This window comes from Salvelinus fontinalis, chromosome 6 (genome assembly GCF_029448725.1).
Source record: "Salvelinus fontinalis isolate EN_2023a chromosome 6, ASM2944872v1, whole genome shotgun sequence".
NCBI classification, from domain to species: domain Eukaryota; kingdom Metazoa; phylum Chordata; class Actinopteri; order Salmoniformes; family Salmonidae; genus Salvelinus; species Salvelinus fontinalis.
The window spans coordinates 27,972,802-27,991,381 of record NC_074670.1 but is presented as its reverse complement, the minus strand read 5'-3'; the positions used below and the strand labels follow the sequence as shown (position 1 = coordinate 27,991,381).

The 18,580-nt window shown below is 43.1% G+C and overlaps 1 protein-coding gene across 3 annotated transcripts in view; it reads right to left on the bottom strand.

Annotated features, from left to right (window-relative positions):
* The window catches only part of sema6e (sema domain, transmembrane domain (TM), and cytoplasmic domain, (semaphorin) 6E), a 126,167-nt gene extending 108,501 nt beyond the window's left edge, over positions 1-17,666 (bottom strand). For 2 of the 3 annotated variants that reach the window (XM_055925885.1, XM_055925886.1), the window contains exon 1: positions 17,440-17,666. The gene's annotated coding sequence lies outside the window, so the exon portion shown is untranslated. The remainder of the gene's footprint in view (positions 1-17,439) is intronic. The other variant, XM_055925887.1, reaches the window with a different exon arrangement.
* Between the last annotated feature and the right edge of the window lie 914 nt (positions 17,667-18,580).

Below are 18,580 nucleotides of genomic sequence, written 5' to 3'. Positions count from 1 at the left end.
CTCATCATTCCACCTTCATGTCTCGTGGCACCGGTGGTATGGGAGGTGGACGCGGAGATAGAGAGAGCCTCACGTTTAGAGCAGACCCCCCCAAATTGTCCAGCGGGGGTTCAGTACGTGCCGAGGGGGGTCCGAGATAAGCTAATCCGTTGGGCTCATACTCTCCCCTCCTCGGGTCATCCTGGCATCGAGAGGACAGTGCGGAGTCTTAGAGGAAGATACTGGTGGCCCACGTTGGCTAAGGACGTGAGATTTTATGTCTCCTCCTGCTCGGTGTGCGCTCAGAGCAAGGCTCCTCGGCACTTGCCTAGAGGGAAGTTACAGCCCCTCCCCGTTCCACAACGGCCATGGACACACTTATCGGTGGACTTTCTTACCGATCTTCCCCCGTCCCAGGGAAGTACTACGATTTTGGTCGTTGTGGATCGGTTCTCTAAGTCCTGCCGTCTCATCCCGTTGCCCGGTCTCCCTACGGCCCTGCAGACTGCGGAAGCCTTGTTTACCCATGTCTTCCGGCACTATGGGGTGCCTGAGGACATCGTTTCTGATCGGGGCCCCCAATTCACGTCCAGAGTTTGGAGGGCGTTTATGGAGAGACTGGGGGTCTCGGTCAGCTTGACCTCGGGTTTTCACCCCGAGAGTAATGGGCAGGTGGAGCGCGTAAACCAGGATGTGGGCAGGTTTCTGCGGTCATATTGCCGGGACCGGCCTGGTGAGTGGGCGAGGTATGTTCCTTGGGCTGAGCTCGCTCAGAACTCCCTCCGCCACTCCTCAACGAACATGTCCCCGTTTGAGTGTTTGTTAGGTTACCAGCCGGTCCTGGCCCCATGGCATCAGAGTCAGACCGAGGCTCCTGTGGTAGAGGACTGGGTAAAGCGCTCCAAGGACACCTGGAAAGCCGTCCAGGAATCGCTGAGGTTAGCAGGACAACGGCAGAAGAGGAGCGCTGACCAGCACCACAGTGAGGCCCCCGTGTTCACACCGGGGGACAGGGTCTGGCTCTCGGCCCAAAACCTGCCTCTCCGCCTGCCCTGTCGGAAGCTGGGGCCGCAGTGTGTGGGGCCGTTTAAAGTCCTGAGGAGAATAAACGAGGTGTGTTATAGGTTACAACTTCCTAGGTATTACCGTATTAACCCCTTGTTTCATGTGTCTCTCCTCAGGCCGGTGGTGGCTGGTCCCCTGCAAGAAGGTGAGGTGCCTGAGGTCCCTCCACCCCCTCTGGAGATCGAGGGGTCCCCGGCGTACACAGTACGTGCCATTCTGGACTTGAGACGCCGGGTGAGGGGTCTACAGTACCTCGTGGACTGGGAGGGGTACGGTCTGGAGGAGAGATGCTGGGTTCCGGTGGGGGACATTTTAGATCCTTCTCTTCTGAGAGATTTCCACCGCCTCCACCCGGATCGCCCGGCACCTCGCCCTCCGGGTCGTCCTCGAGGACGGTGGCGGCGCGCTGCGGGAGCCGCGCGTCAGGAGGGGGGTAATGTCATGACTTCCGCCGAAGTTGGCTCCCCTGCCTGTTCGGGCGGTGCTCGGCGGTCGTCGTCACCATCCTACTAGCCGCCACGATCCCTTTTTCGTTTGTCTGTTTTTGTTTTCTGATTATTTGCACCTGTGGTTTTTTTGTTACGTAATGTGCTTCCCTATATTTAGGAGTTTGACCAGCCCTTGTTTTGTGCGGGATTGTTTTTTGTTACGTGCGTTGTATGTTGGGTTGTTGCAAGTGTTTTTCTGCGCCCTGTATGTTCGGGCTTCATATTTTGTTAAGCAGTAAAAGGAATACTTTTTCCCAAGCGGCTCTCTCTCTGCGTCTGATTCTTTTCACACCCTTTTACGATCGTGACATTAAGATGTCAGAAGAGAAATTCCATTGACTAACGAAGCAGAATAGGACAAGTTTCTTTACAGATTCTTCTCTATTCATAAAAAGGGAAGTTAACAAAAGTGCACTTAGTTTACATTTATAATGGGCAGATTATGAATAAAATCTGTTGACAAATCCTAGGGAGAGTTGGAGATGGCCAAATCACAGGGCATCTCAGAACACAATCTGTTCTGGCAATCTGTTTAAAGAGAATTAGACTTCACTTTGCCAGTTCCCCTTTCAGCACAGAGTGGTTTGAAAAAGCTTTTGATTTCTTTCTTTGAATTCTCCACTCTGACAATATGGCAAAGATATCTTTCAAACAATGAAAAAGAACAATCTGTTGGTTTCGCAAGTGATTTTGTTCCTCTGGATAGGCTGACACCTATATTTAGGTCCAATTTTTTAAATGATGCAAGAGCATTTCCATGCTCTTGCAGTGCACGGTTCATGTTGTGAATTATAGCATATTATGAGGGTTATCCAAGTCCTTGGCCACAAAAATGTACACTACAGAAATCCCAAATCGGGACAAGGCCTTGATTAACATGAGGGCCATCAATCACAATTAACATTTTGGAAACACATTAACCTGGTCATTGTTCTGGAAAATTCCTTCTGCCAGTCGATTCAGCAGAGCCTCAAGAAAGTGCATTTTCCCCCCCATTGCAGTGGCTATTTATAGTCAGACTGAACTTGGTCGGTCAAAATCATCTGCGATTGAACATTCTTGGGACCATGATTAGAGACCATTGGCCTAAATCCAACACTAGGACCTTATCTATTCTAGACAAAGCTAATTGTGACAAATGGTCAAGGTCAGGTATGTGACCTACTTCCCCAAAAACACATCAGGTATTTCAACCTGTAAAGACGTATATATATATATTTTTTAACAGACCAGCTGGCAGCCACATGCTAACACCGGTTCCTCTATTGTCTCAAATTCTATAATAGCTCTGTTCATTTGTACTTTGTTCTATTTTCTCTATGCCCCCAGTATGAGAGAAAAAGGCCAAGAGCACAAAGAGAGAAAATCTAAACTGTCGTGTATCAATAACAGCCTATTTGTGGGTTGCGTGATATGCGTGGGCTTCTGGCCAATATACTATTGTTTTGCTCTTTTTTGGCCTGTAGCAAAATGTTGATCGATGAATGATGGTACTTGCCATCTGTAAGAGCTGTAATGGATCAGTTCAGAATTCAAAGCACAGCCTGGGAAAGAACACAAAATAATAACATATTCAACGCTTGTGTGCAGTGGAAACCAAATTCCATTTCAAGTTCAACAGCAAAACATGATTAACTCCAAGGCACTAAAAGGTCCCAGACTTCAAATTGCTCCCAAATGTCCAGTAGATGTATTTTAGAGGGTAGGGCTATGTGTTTTATTTTCCTTCGGAGAGGGGGGGGAAGGTCGCACAGTTTAATCAACACCACAGATCAATAAGCCACCTGTTAGGATCATGCTCATACTATCTGATTGGTGCACTGTGATCAACTCATCAATGCAATTTCTAAAAATATTTTCCTGGAGTAAGGGAAAAAGCAAGCTTCTGTCGGGTTCAGTAAACTTTCAAGGCTCTTAACACATTGTATGTGGAGCTCAATCTTATTTTCCTTAAAAAAATAAGAAAATTGTCTCAATTTAAATGTATGATACGCATAAGAGTAGCATAAGCTAAACACCTAAAAAAAAGAAAAAACGGAAATGTAAATTGGAAGGAAAAAAAGATCTGAGAGGGCTTTGAGATAACGGTGCTAGCATAATCTCTTCTGATTGGGTAACATGAGTAGAGGAATGATTCCACCACCAGAGCTAAGGTAACAAAACTGGCCAGCCTGGGCTTCCTGTCAACTCTGAGTTAACATGTAAACACCGTTACACAATCCACTGCTCGTAATCACAACTTGGTACGTAATCATGTACAACTCTGGCAGCTGAAACATTTTACAAGATGTTTGTTTTATTCGCAACTTTATTCAACTCTTTTCAGACACCTGCATGTTAACATGTGTTGACATGAGCATGTGCGATTCTGCATCGATTCTGAATATGGATCTTCAACGGTGAAAGAGGAGATTCCACAACCACATCTCCAAAGGAACCAGAAAAGATTCATTAACCAGCAAAATAACACAAATGACAACAACCACAGATCTCAGATCTCGCCAAGTGGAGGAAGAAATGAATGATAGGGATGGCGGTTAGGAGAGGACAGATTTCTTCCAAACCCTGTGTCCCCCCCCACTGACCTGGCAGCAGTTTGATTAATCACAGAGACTAAAGCGGGAAGACTTAGCTGCTCATTATCCCGGATCAGGACCAGGGCTCGGCATTAAGACATTGGGATAATCTACAGCTGTGGACCACCATATCACCGCGGGTGGTGCCCATTGTCCAACCCCTCCCCTTGAAGGTTTAACGCAGGGGCTCCAAAATGGTCGTTGATCAAGCGTATGTTTCAAGCTCCCCTAATTTCTGTTACAGTCAATATTAGCAAATATGTAGTAACAGCGGTTTGCGGTTCAATGTCACGGACCACCTCAAACTACTTAAAGCGAGAGTGCCAGAATTTCTGTTCTGACAGTGTTGATGATATCTTTGATTACTTGAGAAGAGGAGACATTTAAAACGGTCAATTAAAATGTAGACTTTGGGCAGATAATTGAGCCCTTCCTCTAGAAATGCATCAAGAACCATCCATATGTGAGCAACAAATTGCCATTCAAAGATCATCCAAATATCATCAGTTGAGTTCAAGCTAAACCCTAGAGCTCTCTTGTGCATGTCATCCCATTGTCAAAACACTAGGAGAAAATGCAAGACTAGCAAGGGAGTTTTTCAGCTCTACATCAAATGTTAAAAGAACTGACCACAGAGATGAGCATTCCTACGGAATACCAAGAACATGTTCATCGGGCACACAGAGTACCCTGTAACTGTCCTTCCTCCTCTCAGCTGTCTATTATTGTGGGTCAGTGTAGTATTGTGGGTCAGTGAGAGTGAAATCACAAGGAGCACACACACACAGTCCAGCAGAAGGGAGAGGCATGTTGTGACTATGTCAATGACTATGTCTTAACAGTGGTTAAGGTAAATGACTTGACCTCCCTCATCCCCCCCTAACATGGCCTCCTTCCCCAGATAGCCCCTAAGAAAATCAATCAGTACTCAGGTCAAGCCACAACTCCACCTTAACTCCTGACCCCTGACCTCACCCGGCTCTCCTCAGACCATGACAGGGGTTTGTCTGTGCTGCCTGTGTCAGGTTAACAAAGTCCTCGTGTCAAGGGGAGGAGCAGCGGTCTAACCCTGTCAAGGCCAACACAATCAATCCAGCAGAGGAGTTCAAGGTGGTCTGACCCACACCTGACCCTGATGCTGAAACCATGGCGACAAGCTCAGCCAATGATTTTCCCATCAAACCCCCACAGAGAGTGTCTGAGAAACAGTTCAGGATATGCTCATGTTTCAGGGCTGGCACTGGAGGACAATTAATATAATTTTTTTTAAATTACCTTCGCTCTAGTTTCACTATCTACAACAACGTGACACAGTACAGTCTAAACATGAAGGCTGAACAACCCTGCTGCTGGTATAACTGGGGACCAAGGGGAGGGTATTAGCATAGCATAATTACCCTGGGGAAAGATCCATGGAACAATAGTGTGGGACACCAGGGAGCAAGACACAGCCCACAATTTGCCATTGTGCTCCTTCCCCCTTTCTTACCCCATTGATATTGGAGAATAATGCCGGAATTCAGACTGTTAGTTTAACCAATGGTGCATTTAGTATAATAATAACCAGGCGGTGCACAGGGTTAATGTGATTAGCAACCCTGTGCTGACACCTCACCATCCTCCCCCCGTGGGGTATTATCATGCTAATCTAAAAAGAGATAAAAATTGTTTTGACTGAATGGAAAATATAGGAGACAGGGACCTCGGAAGCCAAGTGAACACAATGCCTGCGTATTTCAGCCTAGTCTGCCAAGGCGAGCGGGTAGACAAATGGACATAGACATAATGCTAGCTGGTTAATTAAAAGAACATAATTAAAAAGGTCTTCTGTGTGAATGGTCGCCTCAATGCAATCACTGACCTGAGTGTCCGATATATGTCCCTCAGAGCTCAGCCAGTCTCTCACCATTACCGACTCCATTAGCACCCAGAAGTGTTTCCGAATAAGAAAAAGGAAAGACGAAATGGGACAAACTATGGGAGATGTGTAGTTCATGGCGGTGGTGTGGGACATCTAACCAGACATTTCTTAGCACTTTTTCCAAATCAAACAAGCGTCTTGAGATACTGTTTGTTGGAACCTTTTTTCTGTGACCATCTAGCGGTCACGGACACTGACTGTGATTATAGTAGTAGGTAATGGAACCATGTTTAGAGTGTGACAGTGGGAGGTAGGCGTCATTTCCGCTGTGTTGGCTATTTGGGTCCTTTCAAATTAGGTGACTAAAGATATACCCGGTTTACTGTACCTCTCTCCATCGCTCACTCCTCTCTCACTCCTCTCTCTGAGACCAGGCATTAAAGCAGTATCAGGCTCTGCAGTTGGAGACTTGAGTTGTCTTTCACACCGTCAGTCACCAGTGATCACCCCTCAGGGAGAGACTGTCGAGGCAGAGAGATAATGTGGGAAAGCAATAAAGGAGGATCAAATGAAGCCGCCTTGGAGGCACTGGGCAGGAGAAAGAGAACCTGTAGGAGTGCGTTTGTGTGTGTCAACACAAATATGTTTACTGTATCTGTGTGAAAGACGAAACACATGGTAAACATCGTAACAGCCGTTATAACACACAAATACCCACCACACACACACACAGCTGCGTGGATAAGTCCCCACATGGTTAACTGGCACACCCGTGGAATGGGATGATTGAAGTGAGAAGGAGGGGGGGGGGGGGGGGGGGGCAATTGTACGCACCCTGGCCTGGTGCTCAGGGTAGAATTATATGACACTTACCCCCTGGACCTCTACCCCCACAGACCGGTTTAAAAATAACCCTGTTGCTGAACTAATCTTGTACCTCGTCCAAACCAAACGACTGATAGCATTATCACCACCCAGAGATGTAGACCTACACTGTAAAAACCAGCACATACACCAACACATGCATATATACACACACAGACGTTAAACAAAGCAAAGACTAGCAGACACTTGAATGCGATCCATTGTCATCCCTTCCCTAAGTGCATATATGTACAGTACACGCTAAGTCTTGATAGACCCCGGGCCAAGTTTCCAGTAACAAGGTCGAACAAGACAGCTATTTATGGATAGTTGGGAAATTCGATGCAGGGTTTTGAACAAGCTAATAAAAACCCAATTGGCAGTATGCATGTCATTTAACACCAATGTGTGACAGACTTATATATGTATTTTTCTATAGTTGCATGATACCATTCTAAAAAAAAAAAACCTAAGAGGTTTAATCAAAACACTTTGTGTAAATGAATACCAGTCACCTTTCGAGTGCGTGCAGAGCCTGAATCAGGTAAGATGAGGCATTACTGCATGAAGCAGCGGCTTTAAGCGGGAAAACAATCTTAGGTTTTTAATTTCCTGCTTCATTTCACGTGTCGTGCCCATAAAAATCCTAATTTCCAAAAACTGTAATAAGCTACTTTGAAACATGATCATGACTGAGAATAAGTTCTGCAGTAGCTAAACTCTAAATAGATTTTTTCCCCATGAAGTTATTGCTTTACGGCAACAGACACAATAACTGTGCCACAGATTTTAAGAACACAAACAAAGACTAATAGGGGGGAATTTCGACCAAAGTTAAGCGTGCGTAAAAGGGAACGTCATTTTCTTTTTATGCGCTTTTCTCTATATGCGTATTCTAATGTTACGCATGAGAATAGCATACTTTTCAGCCACTATTCGTTTGGGGTAGAGATCAAAGAAATGAAGGTTGTGGCAGAGGTGTATTCTGACGTTGACTTCATTTCGTCATAATTCCAACACCTTCACGCAAAATGAAATGATGAATAAGGTCAAGCAACCTGTCGGTTCCAAGTGCAACAACATCTTTCATTGTTCGAATAGAAAAACACTATTCTCCATGCACTGTAATTCACACATTTAAAGAGCTATTTGAGTAATCCGTTTGGATAAGGGAATTGTGCATATAAATGGCAATTGTTTAAAATCTGTTTTACCTTATGATCGCTGGAGACAAATGTAAAACCAGTCATATTTCTGCTAACAAAAAACATGTCAACATAACAGGTATTTCGTACTCTTTTCCACAGTGAAGTATAAAATAGCTTTGCCGTTATTCTGATTTCTAATTGTAGGCCTAAGGCTTCATAATTTGTGGGTCTGAAATTTGGAGACCTAAGCCGAGGCTGTAGCCTATGAAAACCCGTACACACTGACAGTAGCGGCGAACCTACCGAGTTGATGTATGCACTCTAGAATTATTTAATTATATGGCCGGACATTTACGTTTATTACCATTTCTATCATATTAAATATTAGCCACTATCAGTAGCCACCATCAGTAATAACCAGAGAAATAGGCCTACAGTGCCTTCAGAAAGTATTCACCCTTTGACTTTTTCTAAATTTTGTTGCGTTACAGCCTGAATTTTAAATTGATTAAATTGAGATTGTGTCACACAATCTGGACAATAATAATAGTGTTTAACATGATTTTTGAATGACTACCTCATCTCTGTACCCCACACACATACAGATAATAGTGAGGTCCCTCAGTCGAGCAGTGAAATTCAAAAACAGATCCAACCACAAAGACCAGGGAGGTTTTCCAATGCTTCGCAAAGAAAGGGACTTACTGGTAGATGGGTAACAATACAAATGCAGACACTGAATATCCCCTTTGATCATGTTTAAGTTATTAATTACACTTTGGATGGTGTATCAATACACCCACTCACTACAAAGATACAGGCATCCTTCCTAACTCAGTTTCCGGAGAGGATGAAAACCACTCAGAGATTTCACCATGAGGCCAATGCTGACTTTAAAACAGTTAGTTTTCTCCTGTCATAGCCATTAAACTCTAAGGATGGATCAAAAACATAGTTACTCCACAATACTAACCTAAATGACAGAGTGAAAAGAAGGAAGCCTGTATAGAACAAACATTCCATAACATGTATCCTGTTTGCAATAAGGCACTAAAGTAGAACTGCAAAAAATGTCCCGAATACAATGCATTATGTTTGGGGCAAATCCAACACAACACGTCAGCGAATACCACTCTTCATATATTTAAGCATGGTGGTGGCAGCATCATGTTATGGGTATGCTTGTCATTGACAACAACTAAGGAGTTTTTTTTAGGATAAAAAGAAACGGAATAGAGCCAACCAGGCCATTTCCTAGAGGAAAACCTGGTTCAGTCTGCTTTCCAACAGACATTGGGAGACACATTCACCTTTCAGCAGAACAATAACCTAAAACACATGGACAAATATACACTGGAGTTGCTTACCAAGACGACATTGAATGCTCCTTTGTGGCCTAGTTACCGTTGACTTAAAAATGTCTTGAAAATCTATTGCAAGTCGTGAAAATTGCTGTCTAGCAATGATCAACAACAAATCCAGGTGTGCAAATCTCTTAGACACTTACCCAGAAAGACTCACAGCTGTAATCGCTGCGAAAGGTGATTCTAACATGTATTGACTCAGAGGGTTGAATACTTCTTTAAATCAAGATTGTGTTTTATTTTTGATACATTTCATACAAATATGACACATTTTGCATCGTCCCCTTACATTGTTAGTTAACCTTTCTTTTGTCTGTCAAGTCCGTGGGGTTGTTCCTGAGGGCCAATAGTGTTTTACATTAGGCTAACATATTACAAGTGCCATAATTTGGGACATGTAGCCTATTTGAATCATTATGGAGCACAGACCATACATAGTGTCCTGTGAGGAACAAATGGCTCAGATCAGCCTGGCAATGGTTGACAATAACCAGAACCTCTCCCACCTGCAACGGGGAAGAGGGAACTGCTGGGTTGACAATTAAAATGTAGTTAGTTGATTAAATAAATAACAGTCATTAGATTAATGAAAGCAAAGTCACGACAATAGCAATTTAAGCCTGGAGCACGGTTCATGACGACGGGAGCGTTGTCATCACAGTTCCGGGATTAGTGAGGATTATTAAGGTATATTGATAAGACTGCTGTTCAACCCCTATTGTACCCTTTTCTCACCTTCCAATATTTCATGAATTGAACATGGAAACATTCATGATGAATCAAACCGCTGTTGACTACAATGCTTTCCACAGTTGTGTCAAGTCAGCTGGTAGTGGATCTCTACTCTGAATAGATCATTCCTTCTCATCCCACAGATGCTCTATTGGATTGAGATCTGGTGACTGGGCGGCCATTGCAGTAAACTGAATTGACCGTCATGCTCTTGGAACCATTCCTGAACAAGCCTTGTGGCATGAGGCATTAACGTGCTGGGAAAAAATGAAGGGATGCACCTGATTGGCAATGACGTTCAGATATCCTGTGGCTCAAATGTTATCAAGTGGCCCAATACGTGCCATGAAAACACACCTCACATCACACCACCACCCTGCAATGTTGACACACTGCATGATGGATGCATGTACTCATGTGGTTCTCCATTTAGCCCACTTTGTTTTTTGCTGAAAGAAGTGGAACTCTGTAAGGTCATCGACCTCCATACCCCATTTGTGTCAAGGTACAATGAGTTGTGCATTCTTTTATAGGTCTTTGGGCACCAATGTTGAACTGGACTGTTAGTTGACTAGCTGTAGCCCATATGTTGCTCTGCAAATTTTGTGTAAGCCTCCTTTGTTGAAGTAGATTTAACAGATGACATAAATAAAGGATCATAGCTTTCAACTGGATTCACTGGTCAGTCTGTCACAGAAAGAGCATGTACACATGTACAATGTTTTGTACACTCAGTGTATGTTCTAGTGAGTCTGTCTAGAAATTTGTAAATAAAAAGTTAAAGTACTTAAAGGGATGATTTTAGATAAATGTACTGAAAACGCTATTGAATGAAAACTCCACAAGAAAATCTGTTGGCCAGCAAGTGGGAGGGCTTGAATTAAATTTATTCAGCGCCTGCAAGGGAATCACACCTGATAAGCCCGTTACGCAGCTGCATAAGATAAGTCTGAATAACAACTACTGAGAAGTGCCGAGGAAAGGCGTGCGTAAAAAAGGCGGACATTTCCTAAGTCTGAATCGGGCCCTAATGCATAAGGATTACATGTATTTTGTGGCATGAATGATGGATGTTTGTTGATGTTATTCTCCTACTTACTCTGCCTATTTCCCAATGTCTCTCGCTCTCCCTCTTTTACTAATGTCCTCCTCTCACACATTTTCTCTCTGCGGAACAGATCTTTCCTGCATGCTAAGAAATTGTGGGTCGATTTCCAAGAATAACAAGTTCCAATACACACCCACACTTAAATTCCTGGAATGTGGTTAGTATATTTGATTTTGTACTTTAAATCTAGCCTAAAAATAAAAACATATTTTGAAATCATGCAGGAACTAGATGGTTTTCAGCTATAGTGAAATCCATTGCATGATCACAAAAACTCTATGAATGCGCCTCCAGACACAAAATCAACTTAATAAACCCATTATAAGGTTTTTGGATACAGCTAAGCAAAAACACCAGCAAATCCAAAGTAAACATTCAGTGAAGTGAAGGGACGGATTGCTTCAGTTTCAACATGGGCAGCTAATCAATGAGGCAGGATGGAGGGAGGCTACCCTCATTATGAAGTGATTAAGAGATAATTTGGAACAAAAAACACTGCACCTTTAGCCCCTCTAGGACTGCGCCAATCAATGTGTGTGCGGCCGGCAGCAATGTACAGGAGGGCTTGTTTCGTTAACTTGCATTGTATGAGAAGATGAGCAGTAGAGGAACAAGATTGTGGCAAAATATATATTGCTTCCTGCATTAAGAAGCCAATGGGGAAATGTTTTGATTCAAGTTTACTGATACTATTATATACATACAGTACCAATAGGTATCTCAATGCCTGAATATTGCATATAGGCCTTTGTGTTTGTTATGGTTCATTTGGGGCTCTGGGGGATTGTGGGTGTCGCAGTTAAATGTGAGTTTAAAAAAGGCAACGGTCTTAGTCATCGCTCAGTAATCCTCAGTGATGAGACTCAATGTGCAAATGAAGAAGTAGCTACCTCCTCAGATGAAATATGCATCAAAGGGAAAAAACGTTTCATCTCAACAGGATGTATTTCTTGCCCAAAACTCTTCTCCCTTACCAGCCCCGAGGGTACTGAGCACAAACTTCCCATCACACTAATCAAACAGCCGTGTGTGTGTGGCCAATCTCTTTTGAGGAAGACAAAAGGTAGTGAAATCTAAAAGGATTACTCAAATGCAGATTGTAATTAGGTGATTTGGGAAGGTGCTTCAAACAAACATAGACAAGCCACTCAGACAGCAGGATTTACATACTAATATAACACAAATAAAGTAGGATGAAAACATGTTCACATACAAAGACTTTAAGGGTTGGGAAACGTTTACTGACCTGAATACATAAACATGATACTATCTGCTGACACAGGTTGTATTGCCCTCTTTAATTGCTGGAACCCTTCCACTTCAGTTCATGGCGCTTAACGAGATAGTTACCCAGCATTCTCGGCCCGTGGCTGCTGCGGGTTAGCTGGAGCAGCCTAAGACCATGTTTGACAAGGGGTTAACACTGCTGACAAACGCTTTATAAAACCACAAGAAGACAGCCAGTCTGGAAAGGAGGACTGAGGCCTGTCACTTGTCCAGAGTGTGGTCTGCAACAGTTTAATTTTTTCCCATTCTACCCTTTGGTTGAACTCTGCTCTTTTTCCTCCCAAATTCACGCACTCATCAGCTCTGGGATAATTACCCGTACTGTGCTAACCGCGGCGGTGTGACAGGAGGGCAGCCATCACTCGCCTGTTTTTAGAATCAGAGCTAATTACTGCCCTGTTAAGGACTCTATTTAAATGACTGCTACTGATGGGGCTAATAGGATAAAGGTGTCAATATTGAACACAGTCAATTAAATCAGACATTTATTTTGGGCACCAAGGTCCTGGTGTGCTGAAATGAACACAGTTATACAGAAAAACAAATGAAAAGAGGTGATATTCAAACCAATACTAGAAAATCCAATAAATCATGAAAAATCTATGATGACCAAATACAGTGATGCTTAGCAATGTAATGAGGACTCAGTAAAACAAGTTTCTGCATTGTGAAGAGCAAACAGCTAAAATACAGTAAAGTACATTCCCCCTACTGGTCCCGGACAATGATTGAAGACCCCCTTCAGCTGCCATGGCAAAGCCACGAGGCTTTCCTCAACCCACCATTTTTAATGCAACATGTTAAATGTGATTTTCTCCCACTGTCCATTGGAGGGGCCAGACCTGAAGGCCAAGGCCTGGTGGTCTCAGCAGATAGCAGTAACAGGCCTGTCCCGTGTCAGCCTTGCGTTATGGATGATGGGGAGGCTCTGGGGCTGACAGGTAATAATTCACTCCCCAGGGTTCAGGAACCTGTCGCTGAACCGAGGTAGGCAGACAGGGAGGGTGGAAGACTGCAAGGCCTTGCAAAACCCTCCCCCCCCCCCTTTCCACTCCCCCCTAAGCCAGATATGGGGTCCCCATTGGCTGCCCAGTTGCCATGGGTAACAAACTACCATCAATATGAAATATGAGGTGCCACAGTCCAGTGCTTCACTCCGGTGCAGGGCCAAACAAAGTCCCATATGCTGGGGGTGGGAGGCGAAGATTAACTGTTGCTTCTTCAAGCCAAATACAGTCACACTGCCCATTTTTTAAACTCCAGCAGCCCTCCAGTGCCGTAGGTAGTACTTCAGAGTCTCCTCAGACAGATGGTTACTGTCAATACTCCACACTTACAATGTTTTAAAAAAAGATACTATATACGTCATATTGATCTCAAAATGTAAGTTATCAACACAGAAGGGGCAGATTGCAGTAATTCAACCACTGCAATTGATATGTGCCATGGCGTCTGGGCTCTATCAGGATCCTAACTGAAACCATTCAATATATTATTATGGATAGTATAATGGTACCACAGTCTTCTGCGGAAGACAGTTGACTCAAAAGACAGTTGCTTCTCTAAACAGTACAGTAACTTGAGTCTGGGCCAGTTCTGAAGCCAGTTCTCCAACTGTTGGAACAGTTGGAGAGGCAGCAGAGTTGGATGAGGGAATATCTGCATCACAGGGGTGACCGTGGGCTGGGACGTGTAAGCTGTACTGTACGTCCCACAGGACAATTGTTCTGGGCCCCTGGGACAGAGCCTATTTCTGCCCTCATTACCCCGCAGACCATTAAGGAGACACAGCCATCCACACATCACAGCCCAGCTCAGCCCTGCAGCAGACCTCCCGTCATTTAATACAAAAACTACAGCGCCATCGGAAATAGGAAATAAAATTACACCGTGGTCTAAATGCACCATTAGCCATGCTAACCGAGCGCCGGCTCTTTCAGGGCTGAAATGAGAGCCGGACAACATGCAATTTGGGAGCCGACGGAGAGGGAGCGGGCTGCTGACACTCGCCTCTCTCAGCTCCAGTCATTTACAGCCATCACCCACCAGCCTGCAAGACCTGAGTTACTTATTGAATGGAGTTGGGTAATAAAAAAGCGGATATGTGTGTTTCTGGAGGTAGGAAATGAGAAAGAGAGAGAGAGCAAAAGAGAGTGAGCAAGGTAAAAAAGAGTTCAGAGAGGGCATACTGGTTGGGTGGGCGTTACAAATAATATAAACATATTATTCAAAAATGATCAATCCAGAAAAAGCAACAAACCAGTAGGATATTCCAACTCGTGTTGAAGGGAAGCAATATCACCACTTGTTGATTAGGCTATGACATCTAAACCACCTAATGTATAACAGGATTGTCATTTTCTCTGACAGAGTAGCTTAGCCCTAACGACAAGCACCAGTGAAAAACTATGATGCCAACTGCAACTTTGGTTTCCTTTTTAACATGTAAAAGATGGGGGTGAATATTGTTTTTAATAAAATATCTGCAGCAAGAAACATTTAAAAAGGAGAAAAACAACCGTGTGTGTACTGTAAGATAATGATACCCTAGAGCTGGTGAGATTTGCACCAAATTAACATGAATATTTACATTTCTTCTAAAACTTTGGAACATAGACGCAGTTATCACACATCCACATCACCAAAACTATTATGGAGGGGAAACACAGCGGCAATAAAGATGTGTCTTTATGTTAGTTGTGCAGTCTGCCAGTGGCGGCATGCCCATAGGGGGCACAAAGGCACGTGCCCCCTCACATGTCGTGTTGTGAGATGTTTCAGATGTTAAATTAATTAGTCATCTTCATTTTTAAGCCCATGTTTTATCAGAATTATTTATAAAAAGATCTGTCAGCATTATTTTGCAGAGGGGACACACTGACTGGACTAGGCAAAGAGTACCCCCCCCCCACCCCCACAATTCTCCCTAGTAAGTGGTCCCTTCCCAAATGCACAGAGAAAAGAAAGGCAGGCCACTATACTCTAGTGCGTGGAGTATCGTCAGTGGAGGAGGAGAGTGTAGAGTGACACACAGCGTTTGATTTGATTTTAGCTGATGGCGTTGGGCAGGAGGTATGTTTATAAATTAACGTGATCAAGCTATGTAGCCTATTGATTTCTTCTTCATGAATAAATAAAACAAAAATGTTCTGTTGTTTGTCTGCTTCTACATTTGCATTGCTTGCTGTTTGGGGTTTTAGGCTCGGGTTCTGTATAGCACTTTGTGATATCTGCTGATGTAAAAAGGGCTTTATAAATACATTTGATTGAGAATACTAGCCACCTAGCAATTCTACAATGTTGGCTTTAGTTAGCCAGCTAGATAGACTCCCAATCTCATAACTAGCTACCAAGCCATTTCAGGCTATCAATCAAGTTAGATTAGCTTGTCTAACCTACCTGCTGGCCAGGTTGCTAGACTTGAGAAAAGCAAGCAATTACTAAATGTACTGAATAAGACTCACATTCCCTTCAATCCTTTACCCAGATTTGAGTAGAACCCACCACCCACACACACGTACTTCATGCCATACTTTTGTCAAGATATTTGAATTGCAGATATAAGCCTACTAAAAGCTTCTCTCTGTTGGGCATAGCTGAGTGTGGTAAAAAGAGCATAAAAAGAGCATTAAAAAAAAGCATAAAAATATAGCCTATTTTTGTCTCAATCCAAGTCTGTAGGCTACACACAGACTGTCACCCAGACCTGTACCTTCAATGTCCTCCCATCCGGAACTAATGGACATTATTCTTGCTACTTCGACACAATATTGGCTATTTTATTTTGGCTAGTGTTTACCAAAACGCATTAAATACTGCATGAAAAAACTAATATCAACATGTAACTCTAATCACTGTTATTGATAGCCTCTAGCTGTATTTTCAGGCTATAAATATGTGCACAAACTCAAAAAACATAAAACTATTTAAGAATCAACTTAAATCAGCCTAAACATACAAAGGCATCATCATTTGTTTCATTGCATTAGGACAGATAACTAGCAGGTCACAGGCTGCAGTTGTTGTGGAAAATTCAAAGTCATCCACAACTAAAATCACCAAATGCGCATTTTAATTAAGCAGCTGTCAAAATGACAAGACATTGCTCTATAATATAAAGATGGTGAACCAGGTAAGGTAAATCTAGGCCCACAACAACAAGTTTGTCACTCCACACAAAGGACTGCGAAATCTGTGAAATTACCCAACTCGATACATCTTGGCGCACGCAGCTATGCGTCCCCATCTTACTCTTTAACTGGCAACAATTTTCTACAAACGCGATCTTGTATTCACTTTGTTCAAATGACCCATTGAGATTCTATAACAGTGTTTGAAAGACATGTATGGTTGCAGGTCTATTATATAGACCATTAAAGTCTCGTTTAATTTATGTCAACTATAGCCTACACAAATACAAACAGACGTCTGTCTGCACAACGACACAACAGTCATTTAGCCTATCCAAAAACGAAGACTATTCCTAGTAAACTATTTTTGCCATATTTATTTGCTGACAAAAGCTCTTTTCGCGTGCATTTAGCTGAAAAAGATGATCGAGCTGTAGCCGATGGTTTAGGACACCGTTTCCCAATTTCGGTCTTGGGGCCCTTCCTGGGTACACGTTTTGGTTTTGCCCTAGCACGAAACAGCTGATTCAAATAACTAACTCCTTCAGTAGCCGACTGTCTCCGTGGCTGCACCTACATTTAACTTGCGCATTCGGAGTATTTTGTGGTGCCACAAGTTTGCCCCAGTATCTACATAGAGGACATTGGGCTATTTAAAACAAAACGATGTCGTATTCTGGTTCTAAGTATGTACTTATAGGAAGTCCTACCATTCATAACATGTTTGGCCAGTTTATACCACCTAACTTACCCGTTTTGGTTTTTGCCCTAGCACTACACAGCGGAATCAAATAATCAACGCTTGATAAAGAGAAAGTGCCGTAGTATAATTCTTACCTTTTTCTTTCGTTTTGGCTATCTTGTTTCGTTGTCAATAATTTGATTCTAGCAGGACAGAGCTCAGTGTTACAGAAGCGTAAAGACAGGATTAGTTATTTTTTCCAAAAAGGCTTGTATTCCCAGAGCGCGAAAGCTGCGAAAGAGCGCCTCTTGTCATGACAGAGACTCACGCACGCTCGAGCTGGACTGCAATCACAACATACTTCACCCAGCGAAGAGCAGCATTGGATAATACACGCCCTAGTGTGTTGAATTGGCAGGCAGTCGGTCCAATGACAGGGGGAGGGATAGTACCAGACCTCGTTTGAGACGGGGTTTAATTTATTTATTTTTAACCCTGTTTGAGACGTGTTTTGTTCAAACCTTTTCATTTGACTCCTCCCTCAACATCTCACTTTTGTCCAGTTGTTGGATGCCTACACATCTGGATCCTTGCAACCCGAGCCTGCAGCCAGTCTCTCTGCCAATGAGATTTCAGACAAGGGCATTTAAATTGTTATATCATTAACCTTCTTTCTGAGGCTGGTTACTTTGCTCCACATATAAGATAACTGAACAAAATACATTCATTCTGTCAACAAGTTTCTCTGTTGTCTTCAGTTATTAATAGTGGTCCAAATATTAAATTGCATGGACCTAACTTACTCCATGTTTTGCTTGTACCTCCCTGTAATTACATACATCATGCCATTATAATAGCATTTTCAGTTTTCACATAAAATAGTGCCCTTTGTACTGTAATAATGGTTAAACAATAAAACTGTTCTTCAGATTGTCAAAGAAAAAAAACAGCGGACTTAGTATAGGCTGCACAGAGGCAATAGTCTATGCATTTCATTTCTGTTTTCAGTAGGCCTTTTAGGTTCAAAATGTATGCAGCCTAGCGTAAAGTATGTCAAGGTGCTAAGTAGATTTGTCCTGTCTATGTTGACAGGCAGGGAATTAGGCAGGATGAAGACATAGAGCATAACGAGGGAACCAGTAGGGTTAATTGGTGAAGGTACAGTAGTTATACTGTATGAAGCTATTGCTCCCATACTGGGAGATTCTAATGAGATATCTGCATAGGAGAGCCTTGCTGATCATTATAAATGATCCAACTGCAAATCACTGTCTAGTGGAGATAGTAATCATGTAG